Below are 19,702 nucleotides of genomic sequence, written 5' to 3' on the forward strand. Positions count from 1 at the left end.
TAAATAAAAGAACAGAGTGGAATTTTTGTTATTGTTTTGATTTGTGGGTATGGTTTTCTCCTGTAAACACATACTGGTTGTGGAGGATTTGCTACCCAAAACAATTTCTGCTAACAAGAACCACCAACAGTACTTGGGAACTTGTTAGAAATGCTGGATTTCAGTCTATTCTTTGCAGAGTGAAAATCTGCATTTGAACACGATCCTAGGTTATGTGTAGGCATATTCATGGTATGGGTCGCTGTAGTGTAGGCTGGCCCAAGCTTCTGCACCAAAGATGACTCCTGGGTGCTATAAGGAGAAGCTTCCCACTCCAGGCCAGTGCATTTGGGGCTATATGCAGCTCTGCAAATTTCTGGTGGAACCACTCATGTTTAGCCTGGATAGTCCAGGTGATGATAACATTGGCAACTAAACTTGAAAGTTTCAATGGAGAACCAGGGCACCAATAGGATATTTGGCCACCACAGCCTCTTCGATAAAGGTACTCTGCAGATGACTGCTACCAGTCTTCACAGGTGACAGGAGCCACGGAAACCGAGACTCTAACAGGTGGAAGCGATTAGGAGTGATGTTCTTTGTACAAAAGCAGGTCTTCAAATTCATGTCAAATAGAAAGCAAAACATAGTTATGGATATATGACTTGTATATTATCACAGTAGCTCAAAGAGTGTTATCAAGCTAAATCAGGGTAATTCTTTTCTTTCAGGCTTAATGGGAAAATGCCACATAAATAGCAACTATTGTAGATTTCCCACCCAGAACGCTGCACTAAAAATCTCATATGCTCCTTAAAACTCATAGATTTCACATGACAGATTTAAATCACGTTCCTTGTTTTCGCACTGTATCTCTAGAAATGCTACTTCTATTTCCGTTACTGCAAAGACACCTTTAAAAGACTGAAGAATTCTAATCAAAGAGAAGGAGAAGGGGTACATATATATATATTTTTTCTAATCAGAACTCACACCTAAAAATTCCAAGTAAGTATGAGAAGAAAGCCTCAAAATCTTCCTTCTGGGGTCACTGCAGGTAGATACCTTAAGGATCCTAAATGTTTGACTGACATGATGTATATAAGAAAACATTACCAATTTGTTGCTACTATTGGTTAAGAGTAGATAAACTTTAAAATAATCAAAAGCCTACAGTGAAAGCAAATGGATACACTTAAAAAAAATCAAATATATATTTAAAACATACAATCTCCCTTCCTTAAATTAGAAAATTTCTATTATAAGTATTTTTCCCATCTGTCTGAAATGAATCATAACAATTCAAATCTCAAATACATACTCCATATAAAGAGATGGAGAGAGAGACAGAGGATGGAAGGGAGGAGAGGAGGGAGGGAAAGAGAGAGAGAGAGAAACAGAGAGAGACAGAGAGACAGGGGTGGGAGTGAAGAGAGGAAGGTAGAGAGAGATGGAGAGAGACCAAGGGAGACCAAGAACGAGACAGAAAGAGGGAGAGAGATCGTAGTCCCCTACGCCTACCTGTTCTGTGGGTGTGATACTCCTTAAGCAGTAGTAAAGGATGGGAAGTGTAAATTAGGGGCCACCTACCACAAAAAACAGGAAACCAAGTTAAACAAGCCCAAGAAAGACCAGAGACCCAGTCCATGTCTGCTGACCCACATGTATATTCTTCATGTGAGGCTCTGTCTTTAAGCTCTCTGATAAATAATATTCATGATGATCAACTCAGTCCCCATACCTTATTCTGTCGTTTTCATATCTCCTCTCTTAACAAAAGACAGCATACAAAATATTAACAAATGTGCACAATCACATAATTACACCTCTACAAGATATATTTTTCATACATGGTGCTTTAGCTGATGACTTCCCCAATGTATTAAAATGCATTTTCTGGGGCTCCTGAGCAGATCAGTTAACTGTCTGCCTTCAGCTCAGGTCATGATCCCAGTGTCTTGGGATCAAGCCCAACATCGGGCTCCTTGCTCAGCGGGGAGCCTGCTTCTCCCTCTCCAGCTTGTGTTCCCTTTCTCACTGTGTATATCTCTGACAACTAAATAAATATTTTAAAAAATAATAAACAGAATGCACTTTCTTTCTAAGTAACACAGCTCTTTAGGGCTATAACACGGATAACTTCATGGGTGTGCAAGCTGGGCCAGTTCTTAGAAGTGCCCTATATGGGGCTTAATGTTTTACTCCTGTCTTGAAATTCATAATAATCTGTGAACAAAGACCTTTTTCACTGGACATTGAAAATTATGGGGTGGTCCTGGTTATGATGATACTATATATTTTTCCCTTTTTAAAGAACATAATTTGATTTTAAAATTTGCAACTTTTACTTAAGATGTGTCATAAGAATTTCTTTAAAATGTTTCTTTAGAACTGTCTTTTAGAATAAAATGTATCTAGGTGTGCGTAGCAAGAACAGATTCCTGCAGAAGCTGAGACAAGAAAAAACAACAAAAATTAAATCAATTCATTTTTTTAAAGAGGGAAAATAGTAGGCAATGCATTAAAACAAATGCATAGGGATTTTAACATCAAATATTAATGAACTTACTAATATGCACCATCAGAAACCAGATGATTAGAGTAGGGTTATTGTCTAACAATACATTACATGTGAAGAAAGAAGATATTATCAATGGAAAAATTATTGAAAAAATAAAGAAAATAGGTTCCAGAAGAATAGTCAAAGAATTTGGCAGTGAAAAGGAAAAGTGAGACAGGACATTTGAATTTTTAAGCAAATGTACATAGAGTTTAGAGCTGGACACTCTATGAAATAGCCAAGAAGAATCATTTTTAAACACCTCTTAATGCATAAATCTTTTTCAAAGAATCTTTATGGGAAAGAATATAGAGATTACCAAAAACCATAGAAAAGCTATGGATGAAGTGAGGAACTAATGAATTTGCTATTCAACAAATATTGGCTGGGGATGTATCATGTGCCAAATATTAATTTAGTCCTAGAAGGGTGAATGTGGACAAGATGGACAAAAGCCACAGCCCCATGATCCATGGAATAAAGAGGAGAATATACAAATCATCTTGTCACAGTGTGACCTTCCACATCCCTTTATGTCACATAATATAGTTTTTTTTTTGACCTATTTTTTGTATTTAATTTTTTTATTGTTATGTGAATCACCATACATTACATCATTAGTTTTTGATGTAGTGTTCCATGATTCATTGTTTCTTTAGAAGAATCCTTGTAAAAATGAGGAATTTGCAAATATCTAATTATCAGCAGTGACCAATATTCAGCTCATTTTTCTTGCTACCTCATCACCTGGTAATTTTTCATAATGACTACTTTCCTTTTATTGATGTACAACTACCATACATTCAATGTTACATTAGTTTCAAGCACATTATATAATGCCGCAACAATTTTATACGTTACTCAGGGTTCATCCTGATATGTGTGGACTCTTTTTTTTTTTTTTTAAGATTTTATTTATTTATTCATGAGAGACAGAGAGAGAGAGAGAGAGAGAGGCAGAGGGAGAAGAAGGCTCCCAAGGAGCAGGGAGCCCAATGTGGGACTCGATTCCAGGACCCGGGGATCATGACCTGAGCCAAAGGCAGATGCTTAACCATCTGAGCCACCCAGGCGCCCTAAGTGTGGACTCTTAATCAATCCCCTTTATGTATTTCCCACACCCCCCACCCATCTCCCCCCTGGTAACCACCAGGTTGTTCTCTGTATTTGAGAGTCTGTCTTTTCTGTTTCTTTTTTTTTCTTTATTTGTTTTGTTTCCCAAACATCACATATGTGTGAATCCATATGGTATTTGTCTTTTCTTTTTTTTTTTTCCAAAGATTTTATTTATTTGACAGAAAGAGACACAGCGAGAGAGGGAACACAAGCAGGGGGAGTGGGAGAGGGAGAAGCAGGCTCCCCGCAGAGCAGGGAGCCCGATGCGGGGCTCGATCCCAGGACGCTGGGATCATGACCCGAGCCGAAGGCAGACGCTTAACGACTGAGCCACCCAGGCGCCCTGGTATTTGTCTTTTCTGACTTATTTCACTTAGCACTATACCCTCTAGGTCCATCCACATTGTTGCAAATGGCAAGATTTCATTCTTTTTTATGGCTGAGTAATATTTTATTTTGTTATATATGTTATTATTTTGTTGTAATTTATTATATACACATATATACACACATAAACATATATACACACACATATATACAAATATACACAAACTAAAATATTACTGAGTTATAAAAAAAAAACTGCTATACTTTTTATATTTACTTTTGTGGACAATGTAGGGTCAATCACAGAACTGGAGACTATTTCCAGATTTTAGGTTTCTGCTTTCTGAACTACCCAGAGCCCACCTAGCCGCCTTCTTGGATATCTTGTTTACCTCAGTGGTATTTATACATTCTAACTTTCTCTTTTTGTATAGATACTGATGTCTTTCATATTAGTGCACAAAGAAGCAAAGACTTTTAAGAATTTCTTATAATAACAACAATAGTCTTCTTAAATGACACGATATTATAAAATTACAAAGAATAAAGTAGAGCCAGATTTCAAGTAAATTATTATCCACTTAGTATGTAAAAGAATTATTTTATAACATGTTTTGTTTTACATTTTTATATCAGTACATTTACCATAATAATCTTCTGAAAATGTGTAATAATTGTTAAGATTTGGAAGCCCAAAGGCTTAATATAGAATTTGCAGGGACTGTAGAAGGCAAGAAAGCCTGTAACATCACTTGTGGATACCATTAAAATTGTATCACATTATTACACAAAATAATGCACATTATTATATTTTTTCTTTTTGCTTGAGGGAGAAACTTGAAAAAAAAAAGTCCAGCGAATATATTCACCCATATGTTAGCATTACACATAAACAATAATAAAATATTCATAAATTTTTTTTAGGGTGCCTGGGTGGCTCGGTCTGTTAAGTGTCTGCCTTCAGCTTAAGTCATGATCCCAGGGTCCTGGGATTGAGTCCCACATCGGGCTCCCTGCTCCGCAGAGAGCCTGCTTCTCCCTCTCCCTCTCCCTGCTGCTCTGCCTACTTGTGCTCTCTCTCTAACTCTCTGTCAAATAAATAAATAAAATCTTTAAAAAATATTTTTAAGTCATCCATCCTTTGAAAATCACTTCCCCAATCATCAGATTAACTTGTCTCTCTTTGATGGAATATAGGTTTGTAAGTCAGAAGAGTTAATGATGCTCAGGTGAATGAATAGAAGAGCTCGATCATTGAATGATAAGTTTTTATTTTTAGATATATTTATATGCAGTCCCAATTTTCTGTAGCAAATGGGCTATGTTTTGTAGCTAGAAAAACATTGCTCTGGAAACAGATCTCAGGGATTTCCATGACTTGTGCAATGTGCTGTAGCAGATAAACGGCTGGACAACTCTGAGAACATACATGTCTTGATTCCTAGTAATTCCCTCCTTTGCGCAGAGTCCTCTAAGGTGCAACCACTCTCAACCACTTGTGAGAATTTCTCACAGTGGGCCATGCATTCAGCATCATGCCTCCTAGTGCTGGCTCCCAGTGAACCCCCTGCAGATAATATAGGAGAACACAGTCTATCCTGTCTGGCTATACGATCCTATTTAAAACAGAAATATCTATCTTACTTATGAATATTTCTGAAGTTTTCACCACTACACCACCTCTCAAACATGACGGTTTTAGCTTTTCCTATAGGCATATCCGTTTTAACATTGACTAACTCCCTCATTCCCTCAAATCTTTGCCCCCATATCACATTCTGAATTAGAACTCCCCTGACTACACTATTTTATACTGAGAACTACCACTCACCACCTAGTCCCTCTGACATACCCTATCCTTGTCATTACCAATCACCTTATCCTGCTCTCCTTTACTGTATAATATTTATCCTCTGATAATGTAGGATACTTAGTAAATTCTTTGTTTACTGTCTGCTTTTCTCCACTAGAATGTAAGGCAACAATATTGGTTTTGGTCACTGATATATCTCAAGAACCTAGAACAGACAGTAATCACTCCATTTATGTCATGAGGAAAAACAAAACAAAATATTATTTAGCATTAAAAATGAACAACGAAACCATGAAATAACACAGAATTTTACTAAGTGATCTCAATTATATGACTTTCTGGAAAAAGGAAAACCACAGAGCCAGTAAAAAGATCAGTAGTTGCCAGGAATTGGGCAAGATGGGATGAATAGGCAGAGCAAAGGGGATTTTTAGGGCAATGACACTATTTAATGATACAGCAATGATGGATACTTGGCATTATAAATTTGTCCAAACCCCCAGAATGTACACCACCAAGACTAAACCCTAAAGTAAACTATAGACTTTGAGCCATCATCTTGTGTCGATGTGGGTTAGTAGACTGTAAAAAATGTACTACTCTGGCGGGGGATGCTGACAATGGAGAACGCTGGGCATGCATGGGAGCCACACATCTATGGGAAATCTCTGCACCTTCCTCCTTATTTTTGCTAAGAAGCAGAATCTGCTCTAAAATAGCTGAGTCTTGAATAAAAAATAAATTAAAAAAAAGAAACCACAGGGCTGATCTTAAGAAAGAAAAGGGGGGGGAAGAAAAAGAAAAGAGTTCCCTAACATGAATCTAACAGTCCACATGGTAGTAAGCTAAGGATTCAAGATGGTAGCCATCCCATCTCTTCCTAGACAACATGGGTGATATATGGCTCACAACTGGGCCCATGTGGCCCAGTGTTCTGAGTGATGTAATTACTATTGAGAAGAATTACATATATCTCACATATTGTCAATCCTTAAAAATTAAGATGAAAACCAATTTTCTTTTAATAACCACATGTGAGTTATAATTCATGGATTCACCAAAATCATAAATCATCTCTTCTACCTCATGTTCAATGCTGTTCTAATGATCATTTCTAATTTTAGTTCTCAATAAATATTTCTTTTTCTATACAGGTCCCTTCCTTGAACAAATCTAAAGAAAGTTGGAAAAGATAAAACTGTAAACATATATAAATATGCCAGTAACTCAAAGATTCTTTTTTTTTTTTCTGATAAAAGGTTTAATTGTACTGGGTGGAAAAAAATTTTTTAGAATATGCCAACACTTCAACGCTGTTTACAGGATGTACTCACGGCCCTGATGAAAGAGTGCCTCTCAAACAATAAGGTCTTAATCACTGCTCAGCTTTTTCTTTAGATGACATCCTTCCCTGAATGTGAGTGGATGAATTGATTAGACACTGATAGTTCTTAAATCATAGCTAATGACAAGCATATTTTTAGCTATTGGACACAAATTCAAGCCAGTAACATGCAGGTGCTTGTGACAAGCTGTACTAACTATTTTCCTGCCAAATTTCTGAAGGCTACCTATAAATCAAAGTTAAAAAAAAAAAAGAAGAAGAAAGAAAAGAATAATGATATAAAGCCCAATAGAGAAGAGACTATATGATAGAAAAAGAAGGTGAATGAGTTTACAATAAAGGAAAAATATACCTGTTGAGAAGGGATGTTCTCTCTGATCACAAGGGTATACGGAACACTTAGTTTTTTCCTCTTTTCTTTTTTTTTTTAATTCTGAGTATTGGTTGACAAGCATGCTGTTTTACTTACATTATACCATATTTATTTCTGATAAATAATCATAGAGAAGGGCCCAAAGGCAATCAGGCCCCTACTAGCCCAATGCTCAAGCAGTCCATATAACCACACATAGGATATAGTGGTTACATTAAAATAAATACTCTAAATGGTCTCCAACACATTTAATTAGGGGAGTATTCCAAAAAGGACTTTTTATCCTAACCCCAAACTAAGTAGACAGGTTTAATTTGTCTAGATGTCAAAAGCTGGCAGATGAATCATTCTCTTTTATCACAGAATGTTCTGGGATTGATTGGCAGGACTGTGGACCTTGGATGGTTACTAGTCAATGCCCCTTGTCCTACTGATACTCTAAAGCTGTAAGTGTGTATGTGGGAGGGATGGAGAGGGGGAGGGAGAGAGGTGTGGTGGAGGAGCGGGGGGTGGGGGCAGGGATGAGCAAGGCAGCAGGGGATTCAGTGGAGGTGAGAGTAGGAGAGCCCACTGCAGGCATAGAGAACTTATTAACATGTGAGTTGTGTTGGAAACTCTTTAAGAATATAAGATTGTCAGGGCACCTGGGTGGCTCAGTCAGTTAAGCATCCAACTCCCAATTTCAGCTCAGATCATGATATCAGGGTCGTAGGATCGAGCCCCATGTCAGGCTCCATGCTCAGCATGGAGTCTGCCTGAGATTCTCTCTCTCCCTCGGCCCTTCCCACTCATGCTCTCTCTCTCTCTCTCTCAAATAAATAAATAAATAAATAAAGCCTTTAAAAAAGAGAGAATAGAAGATGGTCATCAGCAATTAAATTGAAATTGATGGATAGGGGAATAATCCTGAAGATAGAGGCCAATTGCAATGTCGTTCTGGTTCTTCAGCATATAGAGAAAGCTGGGAGAAGGATGTTATAAAAGCTTAAAACAAGACTAAAAATAAGGAAAAACATGGACTTTGCCCTTTTCGGTCTTGGTTTCAGCCCGCGGCCCTTAGTCTTCTTTCTGAGTTGTCTGCTAGAATCACTGAGTGTGGACAGACATTCAAATATTTTTACAACACCATCTTTCTATGAATAATGGGGTGTATAAGATGCTGGACTTTTTATGCAAAATTTTTAAGTTATGTATTTCCATTTCCTAGCTATTAAAACAAACACGGAGATTAAGAAATAAATTTCTGGGGACCTGTATGAGACAGTGTACCAGAGACTGATACTTTTTTGTTGCTTTTGACAAGCCAGAAACATGTCATGTTTCATCAAACACCATAAAATGCTCCTTATAGTTTAACCACATGTCAGAAATTGCTAGTTGCCTACCCAATATCCAGTCTCAAAAATATTCAGAATATTATTAATAGTATTAATAAAATCCAATTATAGTTTGGGGATGCAGTACCCAGCTAGAAACCCGAACAGACTCCCATGTGGAATGAATTAGCCAATGAGACATTATCAAATATCTCCTTGGTCAGATGAGAGTTATGGAAACACTTTAAGTGGGACATTCATTGCAGGTACAATTTGCCACTTATGTTTTTTTCTTCTTTAAAATTCTTTAATTCAAATTATGTCAAGTATGAATAGAGAGGCAGCAGCCCCTTTGGACTATGAGGAAAAGGCAAAGAGAACTGCAGGTACCCTGGTCCAGACCAGTGTGGGTCACTGAATCAATGGCAGTAACTCTCTATACTTGGATCTGACTTTCAATAACAGCCAAATAAGCCCCATGTGTTTAAGCCATAGTCCAATCCTTGGTACCAGCAGGTGAACAAAATTTTCCTGTACACGTCTTATAATGACTTTGCAAGCTCAGGGAGGAAAGAGACCCTTGCAAGACAACCTAGCATCCTATTTGACACGTCCTCCCCTTCTCATCTCTGCACCTAGCATACGCCTCCTATTTTTCAAGACAAAGATAAACTGACATTTCTAAAAAGTCTTATGTCCTCAATACCCTGAGACAGTCATTCTCTCTTCCTTATTCATGCTGTGCTTCACATTTTTCTGCTATAGAATTTGCAATTCTGTGGTGTGTGTGTGCATGTGCGTGTGTATCCTTCATCAGTTCTTTGAGCCATGGACTAGAATTTATATTCCTTTGTATTCTCGCAGCTTATAGAGCTGAGGTATAATATCCCACACCTAATAAATGTCTGTTGAATCAATGAGTGTTCTTCCCATGCACAAAACACTAGGCGATGCTCTGGAATATAGAGAAACAAGGATGATGTTACTTAATCTTGGGAAACACCCAGTGTGGGATCATTCAAAGCAGTAGAAGAGATGGTGAGAAATATCTCCAAGGAAATAAGAGTTTAACGGTAGGGCTTTAGTAAAATTCTGTAGGAGAGATAGTATGTTCCAACTGGAGGTGAGTAGAGACAGAACAATGTGAGGGGAATGAGAATCAGAATTAGAAACCATGGGTTGTGACGTGATAAGAGTACAAGGGGAGGGCAGGACCAGATCCACAAAGAGGCACACAATTGTTTGAACGTTCATAAACTCTACACTGCAATTCTTGCCTCCTCAGTGATTGTTGACCATTTACATCCATCTTGTGATTTACAAAATCATATGTTTGAAAGCTAAAAAAATAATGAGCATATGGAAATTTTGCCTCTATCTATGTGCTAGACAAATCCTCCTCTTCACTGTCACCACCATCACCAGCTTCACCCCACTGCCAAAGTGGTGAGAATGGGCATGCTGCTGGCCTCACCTACAAAGGGATGCTCAACCCTTTGCCAGTGCCATGTTCTTTCCTGCTAGAACATCTGCATCTTCCCTCTTCTGGACTAATAAATTCAGCCAATACCTGTGCGAGTTACTTCCCTCAGAACACAAAAGCAGGAATTAGATTCTTGGTAACATTCATTCAGCCAGACTATATGGTTTCACAGCAAAGTAGTGGACTCCACAATCATTAACTTGTGTAGACATCATACTATTCAGGCCAGAGTTAGGAGCTAGAAACTCAGAAGGAAGTCTGTCTGCAAAATTGTACATTTTGCTCCAGACACCAGAGCTAGAAGGTGATGCGGGTCATTTTAATCTAACCCCCTCTTGTCACAGAGGAGTTGACTAAGACAACTCTTGGCAGTGCTGGGTGCCAATTAATGTTCACAGGCATGCTGGTTCCCAGTAGATATTATTTTAGTTTTTGTTCCAGTGAATGTGTTCTTTATCACACTCGTGGTTGATCAAAGCCCTCTCATTTTGGTAAGCCTAAAGAGAACAGAGCTGTTGGGCTATGTGGTCAATGTTCTTCAGGCTAGACCCCCAATATAAGAAAGAGAATAGTACCCCATATGCAGAAAATAAAAATTGATAATTTCCCACTTAATGTAGTGTTAACATTAAAATTATTCTATGCAGATTTGCTCATTATAGAAGATCCCATTTTAAATTCAACAGTGGGTTGCCTGGTTACAGCTATCAATCTACTCTTTGTCTTCTAGAGTTTGCATGCTATCGCTCATGTAGCTTCGTGTGAACATTTGATTTTATTATTATTATTTGATTTTATTAACAGTGAAATCACATTGCATCACTTAGCTTGGACTTTGCAATTATGAATAGGTATAGTAAGAGTAAGATAATTTAATTGTCTTAGAAACAGGAAGTTATTTGTACAAATTGTTTATAATATATACACTGAGTATAGACATAAACATGTTTTTTATGATATACATATATTTAAATAAAACCCAAATGCAGTTCCTTGACCTGATGCCATGTCCCCCTTGTTGTCCATGCTCACATTACTTATTTCCCTCTAGTCTCCCCACCATGAACACACTCCAGGAGGGTCAGCAATGACTCCATTCACCATCTTGTCTCCACATCTCAGCTTGGCGCCCAGGAAAGCTTTGCAGAGAATAAAAATGCATGTGAGGTGGGAAAGGTCAGTTTGTAAATAGAGCATGGAAAGAATGCCACCTTCTAGTTACAAAGATTACATATTTCCATGGATTTTAGGCATGCTTGGACAACTGATTTTTGGATTACTTTGTTCCTCTACAAAATGCTTTGGAGAAACAATAACAAAAACATCACCTTGATCAGGGGCATTTCTTAGGCAAATTTTCACTTCATTTGCTTCTGATTCAGCATCACTCAAATTAAGTGCATCATTGTTAAAGTCAACCTTCACTCTATGGTTTGGGTCCAGTGTTCTTTGTTTAACAACACCGATACTGAGGAGCAAAATGTACAATTTTGCAGACAGACTTCCTTCTGAGTTTCTAGCTCCTAACTCTGGCCTTAACAGTATGATCTTGCTCTGATTGCTCACCCCTTATTGGTCTCCATTTCCTCTGAAAATAACATATAATTGTGAGAAAGGTATGACATAGGGATGTGGCTTAACACAGAACTGGCAAACGGGAAGTGCTCCGCGAGCATGAAAATAATAGGAGTGGACATGCCTCCTGAATACAAAAACACCATTTACTTTAATCTTAAAGATGCTGTGGGAGGTATTATCCTTACTTTAGAGAAAACAAGAGTGAGGCTCAACGGACCAGTGGATGTGGGTGCGCTGTGTCCTAAGTAGGTGCCATGACAAGAGGAAACACCCCAGGAGACAACTGGTGCTTGAAGAAGAGTAAGGAGCTGGGCAGGATGCATAAAAGAGGGCACAGGAGAGCCTCTCACAAGGAGCTGGTAGTGGAACTGAAAAGTTAGGACCTCAAATAGCATACTCTTGTTAAAGAATAGCTTTGGCCGTAAAGGCCACCATCATATAAAGAGGAGCAATCTTGGCTGAAGCAGTTCAGAAAGGGTGTGCTGAATCTATCCTCCTTGCCCTCCTGCCCTGGTCCACTAACCTCAAATCAAGGTTGCAGGTGCTCCATATGGAAGAGGTATGTAATTTCCAAATGATGCAAGCTATTGGTACCAAGCCATCTGGAGAATTTGCCTGTATCATCATTTTAAAATTGATCGTCTCTTCTTAGAACTTTTTAATACCATGTTCTCCATAGTATATGTGAGTCATGCCCACCCCATTTGTAACTTAGGGCAAATTACTGAAAGTTTGACCTTGAGTTGTAGATTATGGTACTACGTTTTTAAGCATGAGAAGTTTTATTGAAAGAGACTAATATCATTCTGCCATGTATTTTAATTTTATTATGCTGGTTTTACTATTCCCTTTCTGTTATGGTGTATTATTTTACAATACAATTTTAAATGATAACTATTTTTACCCGTCCATTCAAGGGTTGAATAATTTTCTCTTTTAGAAGATTATATATTACCATTTTTCTTCATCTCAAGTATAATCATGGATTTAAACTTTTCCCTCTCTTTAAATTGATTAAGGTTTGTTTCCTAATGGTTTTAAGAATGCATATACTTCTGGGTAATTTTAATATTTCTTAGCCCTTTTTGAATAGTTATGCATGAAGCTTTTTCAATTACATTTTTCAAATTAAGAATTAGAGACATATAAAAACCCATTCCTGCTGGATAAAAAAAAAAATAGGTGAAAAGTTTGTTCCATTGTTTGAGGAAATAGAGCATACGGTGAACGCACGGAGCAGAGAGCACAGCCTTGTCAGAGGTCAAGCCTAATTTCCCTCTTACTCTGCACTCTATGCCTCTCTCCACTCCTGGGTCTTCTCATTGGTCAAACCGAAGATGATAATGCTGTCTCCCTCATAGGATTGTCATCCACACTAATCGTGCATGAGATTGCACGCACACGGCAGACAAGTATCAATCACTGTAATTATTATTATCCAGCTGTGCTGTACTAATCATCCTGCAGGCTTTATCAAGTGTAGGTTCACAGCAACCATACTCACTTTGAAGATAATAACATTTTTTAAAATGTTTAGTGTCTTAGTCGCTTGGGGCTGCCATTACAAAATACCACAGACTGGGGAGCTTAACCAACTGGAATTTGTTTCACACAGTTCTGGAGACTGGACATCCAAGATCATGGTGTTGGTGATTTGGTGTCTGGTGAGAGCTCTCTTCCTGGCCCATAGGTGGAATCACTTTCTTCTTGGCTGTGTTCTTACTTGGCCTGTCCTGGTTGCACAAGGCAGGAGGTGGGATCCGGAAGGAGAGCGGGGAGCATTCTGATGTCTCTTCTTATAAGCACAACAATCCAATCATGAAGGCCCCACCCTCATGACTTCATTTAACCCTGTTACATCCCAAAGGCCCCATCTCCAAGTACCATCACATCAGGTAATAGGTGTGACTGTATGGATGGGGGGAGGGGACACGAACATTCCATCCACAATTACAAGGCTGACCCAACTGAAACTGAAGAGGATTCTGATAGCACAGTGGGCAGATAAACAGTCCCTCTAAGACAGAGACTAGAAAAGTTTTCATTTCTACCTGGTCTCATTTTTATACCTTGTTTTGCTCCAGGAGTAAGAGATAGAGAAATTTATTTTACAAACTTGATATACTAAGGTTTGTAAAGCTTTAATCTAAGAGAGGCTTCCTGGGGAAAACCTAGTTTGTTGAGAGGAGAACACATGTATAGACTCCAAGCTTCTGAACTGAGGATTCCTTCCAAACAGTTGACCTTAGAGAGGTCATATGCAAAATATCTGAACTCAGGGAGGATAGATCCAATGTATCTCACCATGAGGCTAAGCGCCGTCCACTTTAGAAGTGCCACAGTAGACCACAGCAGATCTCCATGCACAGGGAGAACACCAGATACGTCCTAGTGGGATCTACACATGGAATCTTGTCCCTTGGTGACATTTTCAATGAACTATTACTCAAGGGTGTTTTACCTCCCTCCTTCTCAGGAAGGATATGACTTCAGTTTGGGTAAGCGTTCTCAGAGAAAGGTGACATAAGAAGACCCTAAGCAAGCATTTTCCACCTGACAAATAAACCAGGAATGGTCTTCATGTTACTAGGACATCATTGCCTCAGGCATTTTTACTTACAAATTAACTTTCCATAATAAAGTGCACACGTCCCATGTATTTTTTCTTCAATAAAATTCAAATTAAAAAAAAATTCTCTCCCCGGCCCCAAAAAAAGTTCTCAGTGATTTTTAATGGTGTTTATGAAATAAAACTCCAACCTCTGATCTAGGATTGATTTTTTCAAAAAGTTTCAAAACCTTACAAATATAGCTGATGTCTCACCTAAAACAATACCACCCATTCCCAGACAATACTTGTCCTGAATTCTCTATTCATCATTCACATGTATGTTTTAATCTTACAAAACACATACACATGCACACACACAAACATACAGTGTCCACAAGAGTTTCATATATTTCTTAAAAATTCATATAAATGGTGTGATATGTATCCATTATTGGACATGTTACTCTCAATATTATGTTTTTGAAATTCATCCACATTAAAACATGTAGCTCAGATCCATTAATCTTTTGCCATCCCATAGGATTCTATTGTATAATTCCACAATTTTTCATCCACTCTCCTGACAAATGTGGCTGTTTGTTTTTTTTTTTTCCCACTGTAATCAACAGGGCTACAATGTACATGCTAAACAGATCTTACATACACCCAAAAGAGAATTTTTTTTAGCACATGTATTTGAAATGTCATTGATGAGTTATGGAACACAGATGTTTTCAGCTTTAGTAGATATTGCCAGATTTGTCAAGCAACGGGATGTATCAATGTAGCTCATCAACAGTGGATAAGAGCTCCCACGGGCCACATTCTTGCCTTTATTTGTTATTATCAGGTGTTTTAATCTTTGCCCATCTGACTGCTATTGGATGGTCTCTCTTTGGTATTTTGTTTTTCATTCTGCTTATCACTAGTGAAATTAGATGTTCTCTTTCGGTACTTGTACATTAATTTCCTCTTTTATGATTGTTCTATTTATATTTTTTGTCCAATTTCAATGAGTCATTATTGACTTGTAGGTAATATTTGATATTTCGTATTTTTGTTAACAAGGGAAATTATACTAATATTTGCTTATATACTTTACTGAGTGTGGAGTAGGTGGGAGTATTCACTGCAAAGTAGATATTAGGTAGACATAATGTTATGGCATTCTAAATGAATGGTAAAGTATCCTAGCCTCATTACTTGAATATTATTTAAAGAGAAAACTGGCGTAATATTTTTTCAAACAAAACATATATGATTCTTCAAAGAACAATCAGGAAAAGCAGAACAAAATAAGAATTGTTATAATCAAAGATTATACAAAAACACAAAAATGTTGAGTATTATATAAGAAAGGAATAATTTAAATATGTTTGAAAATAATTCAGCAGCATGGAGGTATATTTGAGGAGGTCACAGGGATATAAATTGGGGGGAAAATCACCCTGGAATTACTCTTTTCTTGAATAATATTAAGCAAAATTAGGGATGCCGGGTTGGCTGAGTGGGTTAAGCTCAGGTCATGATCCCAGGGTCCTGGGATCCAGCCCTGAGTTGGGCTCCTTGCCCAGCGGGGAGCCTGCTTCTCCCTCTCCCTCTGTCTGCCACTCCCCCTGCTTGTACTCTCTCCCTCTCTCTCTGTGTCAAGTAAATAAATAAAATATTTAAAAAATTAATATTTTGCCTCACATACAGTAAAATTCCTAATGGATGCCACCTTATATCAAAACTTGGTAATCTCTTCCTCTGTCCCTTCAAAGGTTTCTCAGAGTAATTTCTCCATTTTTTTATTTAAAAGAAGATACTAGATACTTCTTTTTCTTTTAGAGAGAGAGAGAGAGCGAGAATGTGTGTGAGTGGGTGGGAGGAGAGGAGGGGAGAGAGAATCCCAAGAAGGCTCCACGCACAACATGGAACCTGATGCAGAGCTGGATCTAATTACCCTGAGATCATGACCTGAGTCAAATTCAAGAGCCAGATGCTTAACTGACTGAGCCACCCAGGTGCCCCTGGATACTTTATTTATTTATTTATTTATTTATTTAAGATTTTATTTATTTATTTGACAGAGAGAGAGATAGTGAGAGCAGGAACACAGCAGGGGGAATGTGAGAGGGAGAAGCAGGCCTCCTGCTGAGCAGGGATCCCGATGTGGGACTTGATCCCAGGACCCTGGGATCATGACCTGAGCCGAAGGCAGACGCTTAACGACTGAGCCACCCAGGCGCCCATCCCCCTGCATACTTTTAGATGTCACCTTCCATATCCATAAGAAATACATGTATCCATCTGTTTTTCTTATATCTTAAAGTTTTATATTCTTCTGTTTACATTTTTAATATTGATATTTCTTTTGATTTTCATATTAGTGATATTTCAGTTTTTGCACAGTTCACTTTTCTTATTTTTTTCAAAAATTTATTATTTACAAACAATTTTTGAATATCTATGTGTTCTAGGTATTGTATTAAAAACAACAACAACAACAACATTATAGCTGAAGTCCCAATGATGTTAAAACCCAACCTCTGCTCTCAGTGGCTTGCCATTTAATTGAAAAACATGGGAGGACAGCAAATATAATCTAATGCAATGATCTGGCTTACAAAGTATTGACATTTCTTTCTAATGTGAAATAAATGGTCAAGATCAAGCAACCTTGTTACAAGTAGTTACTATATGATGGTAAAATTTCTAAGAAAACTGAGTCAAAAGGAAAAAAAAAACTGTAAAGAAAGAAGAAAGATCAGTTTCTATAGTTTGAAACAAATCACTTTCTCCTTTATATTATCTGTTGAGTATCAAAGACCAGAGTACTAGCAGATGCCCTAGATAAATTTGTAAACTCAAAGTTTAGATTTTTAATCAAAGATATACAGGTTTTCGGGCGCCTGGGTGGCTCAGTTGGTTAAGCGACTGCCTTCAGCTCAGGTCATGATCCTGGAGTCCCGGGATCGAGTCCCACATCAGGCTCCCTGCTCGGCGGGGAGTCTGCTTCTCCCTCTGACCCTCCCCCTTCTCACGTGCTCTCTCTCATTCTCTCTCTCAAATAAATAAATAAAATCTTTAAAAAAAAAAAATATATACAGGTTTTCTCCTCCTACCAAGCTGTGTTTCTGTGATTTCTTTTCCTTTGAGTTATTGGAAATAAACTAGAGCAGAAACACTCTTGTTTTTACCTGTATGGGAGGGAGGCATACACAACATAGTGTGGAGACAGCTTTTAGATTGGTGAGACAGCCGTTTCTTCCAAATTCATTCACCTCCTGAAAATTTTTGCTGTGATTGTTAATTGTCTTTTCTGACTCTTGTAATCAGAAATGGTGATGCCTTTATTGAGAATGAATCATCAACAGTCATGAGTCAGTTTTCACTGACTTCCAACAATACCACTCCCAAATGCTCCCAAATACAGACACACATTATATCAACAATACAATATGTATATGACCTACATCATTTTGAATTATTTATATCAAACTTATTTTAAGATAGCATCTTACTGGCAAAATAATACAATATTAGATTGTGCCCCCCTGTTTCTTCTCTTTGGAATAATCAAAATAGAAATATTAATGCTATCCCAATAGCATCTGGCTCATTGGAGCCATATATGTTTTTTAAATGAAATTTTTGTAGCACTCAAAAACATTAAATTGGTAGTATTTTGACCAGAATGATCACAACAAATATAAACGCAAGAATTCTCTAGCTTCATAAATAAAGTATTTATCTCTATATCTTATGTAATTTGGTGTAGCATAAACATCATAGCCTCAGAAGACAGAAAGTATTGGAATTGAATCTTGATTTTTTTTGACTGACTAGCTCCATGAATTCAAGCTAGTTAATTTTCCTTTCTCAGCCTCATCTATAAAATAAATATGATAAAATAAGTGGAGTGACATCTGTAGGATGAGGAGCCCAGTTCCCTGATACTAACATTTTGTGCAGCATGCTGAAGTTGTTATAGGATGATGTTGATTAACATTAGAATTTCCTCTTATCCTATGAATGATTGGCTAGAAGAGTCTCAAACGTTGCTTTAGTAATACATTATTAGAGTAGGTTCAAAAGGCACGATATTTAACTTTTTATTAGCAATACTCCTTTGTGGTGAGATAGCCCTCTGCCTCACCACTTTTTAAAAGATGGCACAAGAAACATCTCAAGGCTGTACATGTCTCTACAGATCTAGTAAAACAATTACTGGCCCAGGAATTTGCAGATGAGAGTTCCCTCTCGTAGATCTAGTTCATAAACTAATAAATGATCTCCTGAGCCTAATTGGTTCTATTTTTTTTTTTTTAAGCTTTATGCTTTTAAAGATTGCCAAGCATTTTACTCTGGAAGACTGGTTCCTTCAAGTACTTATTTAGATAGCAGTGAAGATTTCACATCCTTTCCTTTCCTACCCTACCACATGGAAACCATTTTTGACAAGGCTGGTCATCCTCCAAATAAGCCAGCCAGTATCTTAAAACTGATACCAATTAATAGCCTAGGAGTAGAAGACATGCTCAGTAACATTTAGGACTTTTTTGGCCAAGACTGCTCCATGAAACTGGGTAAGTTAATAACCTTTTTTTTCTGAGTCTCATCTATTAACTAAAGGTAATATCAACGATACAAGAATAAATAAAACGGCATATATAGGATGATGAAGAGATAATGTATATAAAGACTGGGTATAATTCCCATTTACAAACTTACTGTTTGAATCCAAAATTTGGGATAGGGTGAAATATGCCAGAATCTTAATTATAATTTACAATGCATGAAAAATACAGTTGATCATAATGAACACTTATCTATGTGTCGAGAACAAAATGATGAAAAAATATAATCCCAATATCAATGAGTTCATTCTAGTGCACTATAGAAGACGAGTATTCTTTCAGACTTACCCAGAATCACAGTGTTTAAAGCCCCTAACTGCCAGAGGAAAATCTGGTCTCTAACTTAACCACTATTTTTATCAATTAAAAAAAAGTGCAGTCCATTCTAAAAATTGTGGCATAATTCCAAAACTATATTGATTTCTTTATGAAATATATATATATGCTTCCATATTAGAGGTAACACAAAACATAATAATTATTAGAAATAGGGGGCGGAGCAAGATGGCGGAGGAATAGGAGACCTGGATTTCCTCTCCTCTCAGGAATTCAGCTGGATAGGGATCAAACCATTCTGAACACCTACAAACTCAACAGGAGATCGAAGGAAAGAAGAGCAACAACTCTCTCATCAGAAAA

General features: G+C 37.5%; 1 protein-coding gene across 1 annotated transcript in view; it reads right to left on the bottom strand.

The window, feature by feature from the left end:
• Window positions 1-19,702, bottom strand: part of LOC145720263 (CUB and sushi domain-containing protein 1-like) — an 861,742-nt gene that overhangs the window by 144,345 nt on the left and 697,695 nt on the right. The window lies entirely within an intron of this gene.

The sequence above is a fragment of the Leptonychotes weddellii genome, chromosome 2 (assembly GCF_054177405.1).
Source record: "Leptonychotes weddellii isolate Sample4059 chromosome 2, ASM5417740v2, whole genome shotgun sequence".
NCBI lineage: Eukaryota > Metazoa > Chordata > Mammalia > Carnivora > Phocidae > Leptonychotes > Leptonychotes weddellii.